Source organism: Schistocerca americana, chromosome 3 (genome assembly GCF_021461395.2).
Source record: "Schistocerca americana isolate TAMUIC-IGC-003095 chromosome 3, iqSchAmer2.1, whole genome shotgun sequence".
In the NCBI taxonomy this organism is placed as follows: domain Eukaryota; kingdom Metazoa; phylum Arthropoda; class Insecta; order Orthoptera; family Acrididae; genus Schistocerca; species Schistocerca americana.
Window position 1 is genome coordinate 304,566,117 of NC_060121.1, and position 11,488 is coordinate 304,577,604.

The window sequence follows — 11,488 nt, forward strand, 5'->3', positions numbered from 1 at the left end:
GACCCTCCAAAGGGGGAAGCCGTGCGGACCGTGACAAGACGCCGTAGACGGCTCCCCTACCCTGCGTGGAGGGATTTTAGACGTTTAGTTTGAAGTTAGCACTCTGGCTTTGCAAGTCATGACGTAGGAATACTCGCTTCTTTTACAGAAACACGGTGAAATACACTGTAGCAATCTGTGTATGAGCAACAGCGCGAAGGGCTTAAATGGGCGACGCCAGCATGCTGGTCATTCTTTCCCGATACATGCATAATGACGGTAGAAGTATAAATGTGTTAAGAGAGTAATGATACAACTATGGCGAGACTGTAAGGGTATAATAGTGGTAATGGCGTGAAGGTAGAAAAGTGGTATAAGTGTAGAGGTATAAATGTGGTAAAGGTATAAAAGTGTAAATGTATGAACTTCGTAAAAGAGTGAAGGCACGAGCATGTTAAGAAGTAAAAGTATAAAGGTGGTAAAGACGTAAAGGTATAAACGAGGTAAAGGTGTAAAGATAATATAGAATACATACACAACCCCATACCCCTGTGCTCCGTATATCACATAGCACAGAGATTGGCATGTGTGCAGGAATACCGTCTTTTGATTCTGAAAGAATGACAAAAAAATTCTCGTAGACTGATGTGTCACAATACACAATGTAACATGCCGCGTCGTAGTATGAATCGATCACAAACCACCGGACGTGATGCATTCTGTTTACTAACAAGGCACTTTCTAGGCATGTCTGATAAGTATTTTCGTATGAAAAATGTATATACGGGATTAAATAGAGGCCGGTAGTATGTTTCCCATTGTGTCTCTCTATGTGAACGATGCACGAACTTACTGCCTGCCATGTTCATCTGTGTGACCACCAACAGCACCCTGTTGACGACCTAAACTTCATAAAAGATATCAGCATTTCGTAGATCCCAAATTGTGTCAGAATACTTTGAAGAAGACTTGAAGGACAAGCTTGGTCACCGTCCAGGAACACCTGACTTGACTCCCACTGAGCACATTGGAACGCCACCAAGATGTGAGGACTTTCTAACCAGCTCCAAGAAGCCTAAGCCAGTTATGTGCAGCGACTGGACGTTCTTGGATCAGAATGGCTCCCGACACATTCCATGTCTCATTGACCCGATGCCACAACTCATCTATTGTCAGCCCGAAGAACGGGGCTACACTGTACTAGATGTCTCTCTCTCAACTGCAGATTCAGTACAGATATAAAGTAAGAGAGTCAATCACGCCTTAATGAGAAAGGTGCCAGATTCTGTGGCTGCAGCGCCTATATTGCCCCAAATATCAAATGAACTTGTTTCTTATCTGATAACCACTTCCAGGCAGGAAGAAGTTTGTTAGATTTTTATTTTGTTACACTGCGATTCGCAGACTAATAACAAGAAATTTTTGGCATAATCACAAGATCTGTTTGTAGTGTGCTTCTGAGAGAAGGGATGGACGGGGGGTGGGGTTGACAGTGACAGTGAAGGAAACTCAAGTCTCTCTGGACAATGTCGCCAAGGCAGGCATGCTAACCAATCATTACGTTATGCCTGAAAGGAAGGACATGTGCTCACCGCGCATTTTTGGAAGTTACGACAGTAATACTACACTGTAGGAGACAGCCTAAGAACTCTGACAAGATCAACAACGCATCAGAAGATGTAGCTTCCACATACCATAGAAACTAAGCATTACTTAAGAACTGAATGCTTTTTGGCAGTGGTTTGTTTCTTTCAGCACGGGCATTACACAACAGCATATGAAGACACTGAACCGGCCGGTGTGGCCGAGCGGTTCTAGGCGCTTCAGTCTGGAACCGAGCGACCACTACGGTCGCAGGTTCGAATCCTGTTTCGGGCACGGATGTGTGTGATGTCCTTAGGTTAGTTAGGTTTAAGTAGTTCTAAGTTCTAGGGGACTGATGGCCTCAAATGTTAAGTTCCATAGTGCTCAGAGCCATTTAAAACATTTGAAGACACTGATAAACAATTCAGTTGATGAGATGAAGAATTCGAGTCGGCTTGCCAGATTTAGGATCACGCTCCAAGACCTATATGGGATATGACAACCGACTAGAGCACTTCGATGCATTGCCTGATGTGACACATCAAAATATGCCTGAAGGTCACTCAAGACTGATTCTGAGCACAGTAAACAAGGAAGGATCATTGCTGGAACACGCCTGGCTCAGCCCACGGGACGCAGCCATTCCATTGTCGCCAGTAGAGTCAGTTTGACCTTCTCCAGGGCAGAGTATGGACATCATGCCACACCTAACCCCTGTTAAAGAACAATCGAAACCTAGGAATGACATTCACTAAGGCGATTACAGGAATATTCTGTCTCTCTCGAAAGAATAATTAATACTCAAGAGACATAATAAATACAATGGACCCGCCAGGTTACCCGAGAGCGCTAATGCGCTGCTTCCTGGACTGGGGTAGACGCGCCGGCCCCGGATCGAATCCGCCCGGCGGATTAACGACGAGGGCCGGTGTGCAGGCCAGCCTGGATGTGGTTTTTAGGCAGTTTTCCACATCCCCCTTGGTGAATACTGGGCTGATCTTCAAGTCCCGCCTAAGTTACATGACTCGCAGACATTTGAAACACGTTCGCAGTATTTCATGGTTTACTCTAGATGCAGACAGCTGGGGTACACTGATTCCGTCCCAGGGGGTACGGGATGGCGGCAGGAAGGGCATCTGGCCAGCCCTTCCCATTAACGTTGCCAAATCCGAATGTGACCACGCCGACCCTGCGAAAACTGCAAAAGAAGAAGAAGAAGACTCAATGAATACAATGGGCACATAATTGTTTTCTCTTGAACTTTTGTCTTCAGTAGAAAGAAGTTAGCTGTTTGAGGATGAGTTCCACAAATGGTAACTGTAAACGATGGTCAAACGCTATATCAGTTTAGATGAAGTAAAAGTAATTATCAATATAGTTTAATTAAATCCTGCGTTTGGCTCACACACAATACTTTTATCTAGTATTGGTTGCAAAAGTTATACTCACGTATAAATTTTTATAATTAATACAAATGACCTTCTCATGTTAGATTGTAAAATTAATCGACTGGCACATAACTTAACTTCTAGAAAGGTGATGATAGCAACAATACCTTTGCAGCAAGTGTACGCGAATGCAGAAGAAATAAGTTTGTAGTTTAGGGTCCCAATGAGAGAATTTTTTAGCGATCCATCAACAGCGTGGAAAAAGATGAGACAAGGAATTGGCTGGAGCCTCTCTAATACACTATCCCGTCATTCGTTTGATGTGACTCCAACTTCACACGAAAAGGCAAGTGAGCGTGATTGGACGTATATTTCAATCCCACTGCTTGAAAATTAAAATCTGCTGTCTTAGCCACTACTCCATCACGCTTAGTATAGCTACTTGAGCTGGCCTGATGACTGTTAATTATTTGTGCTAATGCGGGAAACGAAGAAGAAGAAGGAACTATGAAGAACACAGTCTACAAACATATACCACGAGAAGAGCAGATGAAACTGTAAAGTCTGCCAGAGATTTAGAGTCGAACGTTTTGTAGAGAAACCTCATGGAAATGGCTTCGAGCGAAGATTGGAGGAATTTATCGACTTGCTGCTAGGGCTTTAGCCGGTTTAGTCCGTACAAATGTGCTATCCAGATAATCTGCTAACTTAAATGCGCAGTGCTGAAAGAAAAGCTGTTACTTAAATATTGGAAATCCTTATTCCAAATGCACCGTAAAATCTTTCTGATACCTCCATCGTGTAATTCTGTCAACGAGTACGTATAAACATTAGTAGTGATGTAATGCGTTCGGAGGCGTATCCCTTTTTCGTCGATTCATATGCGGACGGAATAGAAGAGGTAGCCGTTAATATGCCTCTTTTTGGTCTGTACAGCGAACTACACACACACACACACACACACACACACACACACACAAACGTCTCCCGCTACGTTTTTCGTCTATATTTGAAGGCTACTGTAGTAGGGATTTTGATAGGGTTTTCACTAATAGACAAACTTATTCACGAGGAAGGTTTGCGTATGTAGCTTATTACCACTACGCCAAACAAGTCGTTCGGGCGCAGGTAGTTAGTTAGTGCTACCTGTGCGATGCACGCCGCTTCGCTGGTATACATATAAACAAAGATTACACAGCACTGAGAGGCATAGTACTGCTTTTTTAAATGCACAGAAATGGTAGAAAATTTAAACTTATTGGAAAACCTTGATTTGCTTATCAGACAATGGAAACTCCATGTAGAAATATCAAAAGTGTAGGAAAAGACAGGTTGCTACTTACCTTAAAGACGACACGTTGAGTTGCAGACAGGCACAATTAAAAGACACTTACATAAATGTCAGTTCCGGCCCAAGATGCTGGATTTGGAGGTCATGTGTGTATGATGTGTGCTTGCTTGTGTGTATAAATGCTCTGTGTCTCTCTTACTGATGAAGGCTGTGGCCAAAAGCTGTATGTAAATGTCTTTTAATTGTGCCTGTCTCCAAATTAACGCGTCTTCTCTACGGTAAGTAACAATCTGTCTTTCCCTACATTTTTGATTTGCTTATTTTGGTGATGGTGTTGTTTACTCATACGAAAGTGCAACTTCAAATATTTCCTACAGTTACATCACTCCGAACGAGCAGGAATAGATTTAAAACTCAGTTGACGCTGTTGGACGCGTTGTTTATAGTGAGAACAATTCAAATCATCGTAATTAAAGACCTGTCCGAAGCTTAGTTGGACAAAGAATATGTTTTCTACTGTTTCCAGCTTATGGGAAATATCCGGGATGTTGTCTGAAGCGAATGTCAAAAACAGTGAAAAATCAACTTTTCCCTGAATGCAAGATTATTGAGCTAACACCCACACCACCTTGTTCAATTTATTTGCAGTGTTGTAAATCAAGAGCAATCAGTTTGGTGATTTAAAAGAACCACGTATAAAAACAGTCAGCTGAGAAAGTAACACCTGTAGCTAAACTCCAGAGGAAAATTACATCCAATGGAACGCAGCCACTGCTATCCCATTACAAACACACCAAAAAGTTGGACAATCTTGTGGGGGAACACCAGACAAGCAAGTATACGGAATACTCTCTTAAAGAACTCCCAACCAACTCTGGTATGACTGACTGCTGATTGCCAACAGTATTATTTAGTCAGGTTGTACGTTCCATGGATCATAACCGAGACAACTGACCATGTTGTGGAACGTGCCACTAGGTTTACGAATAAAATAAATTTTCTCTGTGGAAACATGGCATTTATATAACTGTGTTTTTTTAGCTGTCAACAAAACTTGCTAAAAGTAAACAAATCATATGCATATTGTCTATTAACAAATTCATCTACGGAAAAAAATGTGTTGCCATACAGAAATGGTTTCAATTTCTTTTTTAACTGTTCAGTATCTGCCACCACCTTCAATTCACAAGAAGGTGATCAAGTAGTTTCATAGAAGCATATTTTGCTCCTTTTGCTCTGCAATTGTAAGCTTGAGTTCTGGATAGTGGCGACTGTTTTTGTTGCTATTGTTGTACCTGTGGATGGTAATATTATTCTCAAACGGTGCCTGGTTCTTCACTACAAACTTCCGTAAGAGAGTAGATGTATTCTAAAGATGTAGTTATTATGTCTAATCTTTTTAAAATGTTATCCGCATGAAGTTAGGTGACGGACACAAGGTGGTGTGCTAGTAGTGCCTTTCTGTGCAGTGAATACTTCGTGCGTAAGTGGGGAACTGTCCCACTAAATTATTCCATTTTACATAAATGAATGAAAGCATACAAATTAAACTAATTTTCTAATACTTCTATCCAAAATCATCAATTACACTTACAGAATATGCTGCTAAACGCGAGCTTTTGAGAAGATCTACAATATGTCATATCCAAGTCAAGTTTGATCAGTATGCACATCCAGCAATTCTGAATAATAAGTTACATTTTCTTTCACTCATGCTGTTCTTGTCGAGTACTGCGAGACAGCTTTGCATTAATCTAATAATTTACCCACTAAATTCTCATTCCAATGCTGTTAATCTACATCAGAAAATACTCTTGCTACCTGGAAAAGACCTCAAAATCGAATTAAATTCAGTCAGCAAAAGACATTTAATACGTTTCAGTCTGCAACAATCCTAGTACTCTATTTCTAGATACAGAAGTGTCGAATGGACTGTCAGTCATTACCCCAGAAAGTGAAAACCCTGTACATACAATAAACAGCGTTGGCTACGGATTTTCCCTCTCCCTCCTATAGTGAGGAAGCAATCTATGTCTTTGTTGCTTCGTGGAAACCAATAGACGTTTCCTGGATCATTTTTATTACGGAATTATTTTATTAACTTCAACAGGTACTATAATGAAATTTTTCACAAAACTTTATCAGTAACGTGCTTGTAGTATTTCCAAACCTACTATTCATGTTGTCTGATTTCAATTACGTTGCTCATACCGCACACTTCTTGGAAGCGAATGGGCTAATTGGACTGAAGGAAATCAAAAGGCGCTGAATAATTAGCATACACTGGACTAATAAATCGGTTTCATTAAGTTCCGAACTCGACAGGTCTTTCATGAGAGATTAGTTTATCATTAAAAAATGAGAGAGAGAGAAGGAGGGAGGGAGGAGGTAAAGGAAAAGCAGAAGCTTTCAACACGCGGAATTGTTGAAGTCGCTAAGAACAGTACACTTTATAATACACTCCTGGAAATTGAAATAAGAACACCGTGAATTCATTGTCCCAGGAAGGGGAAACTTTATTGACACATTCCTGGGGTCAGATACATCACATGATCACACTGACAGAACCACAGGCACATAGACACAGGCAACAGAGCATGCACAACGTCGGCACTAGTACAGTGTATATCCACCTTTCGCAGCAATGCAGGCTGCTATTCTCCCGTGGAGACGATCGTAGAGATGCTGGATGTAGTCCTGTGGAACGGCTTGCCATGCCATTTCCACCTGGCACCTCAGTTGGACCAGCGTTCGTGCTGGACGTGCAGACCGCGTGAGACGACGCTTCATCCAGTCCCAAACATGCTCAATGGGGGACAGATCCGGAGATCTTGCTGGCCAGGGTAGTTGACTTACACCTTCTAGAGCACGTTGGGTGGCACGGGATACATGCGGACGTGCATTGTCCTGTTGGAACAGCAAGTTCCCTTGCCGGTCTAGGAATGGTAGAACGATGGGTTCGATGACGGTGTGGATGTACCGTGCACTATTCAGTGTCCCCTCGACGATCACCAGTGGTGTACGGCCAGTGTAGGAGATCGCTCCCCACACCATGATGCCGGGTGTTGGCCCTGTGTGCCTCGGTCGTATGCAGTCCTGATTGTGGCGCTCACCTGCACGGCGCCAAACACGCATACGACCATCATTGGCACCAAGGCAGAAGCGACTCTCATCGCTGAAGACGACACGTCTCCATTCGTCCCTCCATTCACGCCTGTCGCGACACCACTGGAGGCAGGCTGCACGATGTTGGGGCGTGAGCAGAAGACGGCCTAACGGTGTGCGGGACCGTAGCCCAGCTTCATGGAGACGGTTGCGAATGGTCCTCGCCGATACCCCAGGAGCAACAGTGTCCCTAATTTGCTGGGAAGTGGCGGTGCGGTCCCCTACGGCACTGCGTAGGATCCTACGGTCTTGGCGTGCATCCGTGCGTCGCTGCGGTCCGGTCCCAGGTCGACGGGCACGTGCACCTTCCGCTGACCACTGGCGACAACATCGATGTACTGTGGAGACCTCACGCCCCACGTGTTGAGCAATTCGGCGGTACGTCCACCCGGCCTCCCGCATGCCCACTATACGACCTCGCTCAAAGTCCGTCAACTGCACATACGGTTCACGTCCACGCTGTCACGGCTTGCTACCAGTGTTAAAGACTGCGATGGAGCTCCGTATGCCACGGCAAACTGGCTGACACTGACGGCGGCTGTGCACAAATGCTGCGCAGCTAGCGCCATTCGACGGCCAACACCGCGGTTCCTGGTGTGTCCGCTGTGCCGTGCGTGTGATCATTGCTTGTACAGCCCTCTCGCAGTGTCCGGAGCAAGTATGGTGGGTCTGACACACCGGTGTCAATGTGTTCTTTTTTCCATTTCCAGGAGTGTATTTCTGGCTTTGCAGCTATTATATTCAGGTACAAGAAGCTCTTCTTAGAGCAGTTGAGAAGGCAGCAGTGGCAAGATGACGTAATGTTGTGTGAGGTATCGATGACAGATGGCTTTTTCGGTACGGGTATCGTGACAAAGACCGCCAAAATTGTGGTCCTAAACTCCACGATTGGCTGCTGTATTCGGAAGTTGCGTGCCAAAATGATAATTTTCTTCATTAATGTTAGAAAAACGAAACAGCTTATTTACTAGCAATTAATAATAACGCGCCTCTCAATAGAGTGCTATTATCTCATTATTTCACAAGAATTAATAACTAGCAGAATAGTAAACAAAAAGGTAGACGAAGCACTTCGTTGATTTTCGGATCGCCCCCAACTTGAATGGCGGGCGAAGTTGTTCGGCTGTAAGATCAGAGTTCGTTCGGCAGTCTCGGAGGACGGACATTTTGTCCGCCCCTGTGTCAGTTAAGACTTAATGTGCAATGCCTGAGTTGTGAATATAACTGGCTCGGCAGTCTCGGAGGACAAATTTGTTGTCTACCGCGGTAGGCATCAGATTAAGACTTCGTTAGCAATGTATGGTCATATGGACATGTAGTTGAGAACAGTGTGATAGTAATTACGGAAATACGCAGTTCATTGTTGTTACAGGATGCAAAATATTTGTGACTCTAAAGTGGCATGTTTTAGTTGTACAGTTTCTCGTGTTCTGCCAATAAAAAGCGAGTGGCGTCGCACTAAAACAAACTAATTGGGAATTTAATTATTCACATAATATCAGCTCCGCGCTCAGAGTTTCTTACAGCTTCAAGATAAACGGATTCACGACCTATGTGATGTTTTCTGCGCAGGGGACAACAACTGTAGAAGACTGCAGGTTGGTGAAGATTTATTAGAACTCAGGCATTCCACTCAAGGGGGTGGAAGCAAATAGGCACTTCGCGTGTACTGCAATCTTAGTAGAAATGAGATCAGTGACACGTCATCTGTGGTGACACAGAGGAGGTATGAAGGAGAGAAATTTGCGAGAGAAAGGGCTGATAATACGCACGCTTATATCACACTCCCACTCCCTCAGTTACTGTCTTTTTCAGCTTGCCGTAACATGTACAGTAACGAAAAAAAAAAATCGCAACACCAAGAAGGAATTGTGCGACATAAACTAAAGCTGGTAGGCCTGTTTCTACGTCTGAGAGATAACGTCTGTTCAGATTTAGCGCCAGTCCCATAAGATTGGCGCTAGCAGCGTCGCTATGAGGCTATAAATCGTGTTTGCTTTAACTACCCGCAGTAACAGTCGTGAGCGTTAGTTACCTTTGGGATTGGACGTGGTAGTCTGAAGTTAGTCAAGAAGGACTTCAGGGTGACCAGCACCTCTCTGAGTTTGAACGAGGACGTGTAATAGGGCTATTTTTTTTTTTTGTTGAGAAGTTGGATGTTCTTCATCTACACCTACGTCTACATCTACGTGATTTCTCTGCAACTCACAATAAAGTGCCTGGCAGAGGGTTCCTTCTGCGATAATTCAGAAAGGCTTAGCAGGAATGTAGCCACTGTACACGACTGCTGGCAGTGGTGATCACAAGAATGTACGGTCGCAAGAAGGCCGGACACCGGTACTTCCGAGAGGGAAGACCATCAAGTTCGATGTATGTCTCTGGCACATCGTACTGCACCTGCAGCAGTAATTTGAGCAACAGTTGGCACTACAAGGACACAACGAACAATACAAACCGATTACTTCATGGACAGCTCCGAGACAGACGACCTGTAGCGCGCATTCCACTGACCCTAAACCACCACCATTTCCGACTTCAGTGTCAAGCGAGAGCTCATTGGAGAACAGGATGGACGTGTATTGTGTTTTCTATTAATTCTGGTTCTGTCTCGTTGCCAGTGATGGCCGTGCGTTGGTTAGGAGGAGGCCGGTTGAGGGCCTGCAACCAACGTGTCTGTGTACTATACATACTGGACCTACACCTGGAGTTATAGTGTCGGATGAGAATTCGTAAGACAGCAGGAGCACTTCCGTGATTATCCCACGCACCCTGACTGAAAATTTGTCAGTCAGTCTGGTGATTCAACCGGTTATGCAACCATTCATAAATAGAAATCCAGGAGGTGTTTTCCAACAGGATAACGCTCTCTCACATACCGCTGTTGTAACCCAACAAGCTACAGACTGTCGACCTGTTGCCTTGCCCCACTCGATGACCAGATGTATCTTCAGTCGAAGACATATGGGTCATCATCGGACGACTGTTTCATCGTCATCTACAACCAGCATTAACCGTCCCCGTATTGACCGACCAAGTGCAACAGGTATGGACCCTCATCGCGCAAACGGACAGCCGGCATGTGTACAACACAATGCATCTAGATTCGCACGCTTACATTCAACATTCTGTCGGTTGCTCCAGTTATTACTGTACCAGCATTTCACATTTCCAGTGGCTTATCTCGCGCTTACAATAACCTGTGATCTTGCAATGTTAATCACTTTAGTAGATTACGTACACAAATGTATTCCCAAAATTGCATTACTCTACATTAATTATTTTTTGAAGCTGTGATTTGTCTCTTCGTCAGTGTAAATAGTTCAGGATTCGTTCAAGTCAGTGTCCATTAGCTGTCAGAAATGTGCCAACAACAGAAGTGCCACTGATGACAATGGAGAATGCAATTACCACAACTTTGAACTCCAAGTATCGGTCACGCTTTCTTATAAGCAATTACGAGCGCCTGCTGAGAATTTTGTTACAAATTGGCCATATTTTGCAAATGAAAGAGCCTACAAATTCATCAGAGGTGTTGACTGTCTGTTAACTATGTAGATATGGACTCCGTCTTGAGGCCACGAGTGGCCTACTGGGACCATCCGACCGCCGTGTCATCCTCGATGGACGATGCGGATAGGAGGGGCGTGGGCTCAGCACACCGCTCCCCTGGTCGCAAGATGGTATTCTTGACCGAAGCCGCTACTATTCGGTCGAGTAGCTCCTCAATTGGCATTACGAGGCTGAGTGCACCCCGAAAAATGGCAACAGCGCATGGCGGCCTGGATGGTCATCCATCCAAGTGCCGACCACGCCCGACAGCGCTTAACTTCGGTGATCTCACGGGAACCAGTATATCCACTGTGGCAAGGCCGTTGCCATGTATATGTTGGTATAATGTTATTAATAGCGAACAGTAAACGAAGTTTAATATTAAAACGAGGGAGACTGACTTCGGAAGCTCTGGATGAAAGCCCATCCATGATTGGCCATACAGAATCACGTTGTCCTCCGTCAAGTATGAGGGTACATTCTCGTAGGGATAGTCCTTTTCTTCGGTGATTGAAAACGTCTGGTATAAGAA

The 11,488-nt window shown here is 44.4% G+C and overlaps 1 pseudogene; it reads right to left on the reverse strand.

Moving 5' to 3' along the window:
- Positions 1 to 11,166: 11,166 nt before the first annotated feature.
- Positions 11,167 to 11,284, reverse strand: LOC124607705 (annotated as a pseudogene).
- Positions 11,285 to 11,488: the final 204 nt, after the last annotated feature.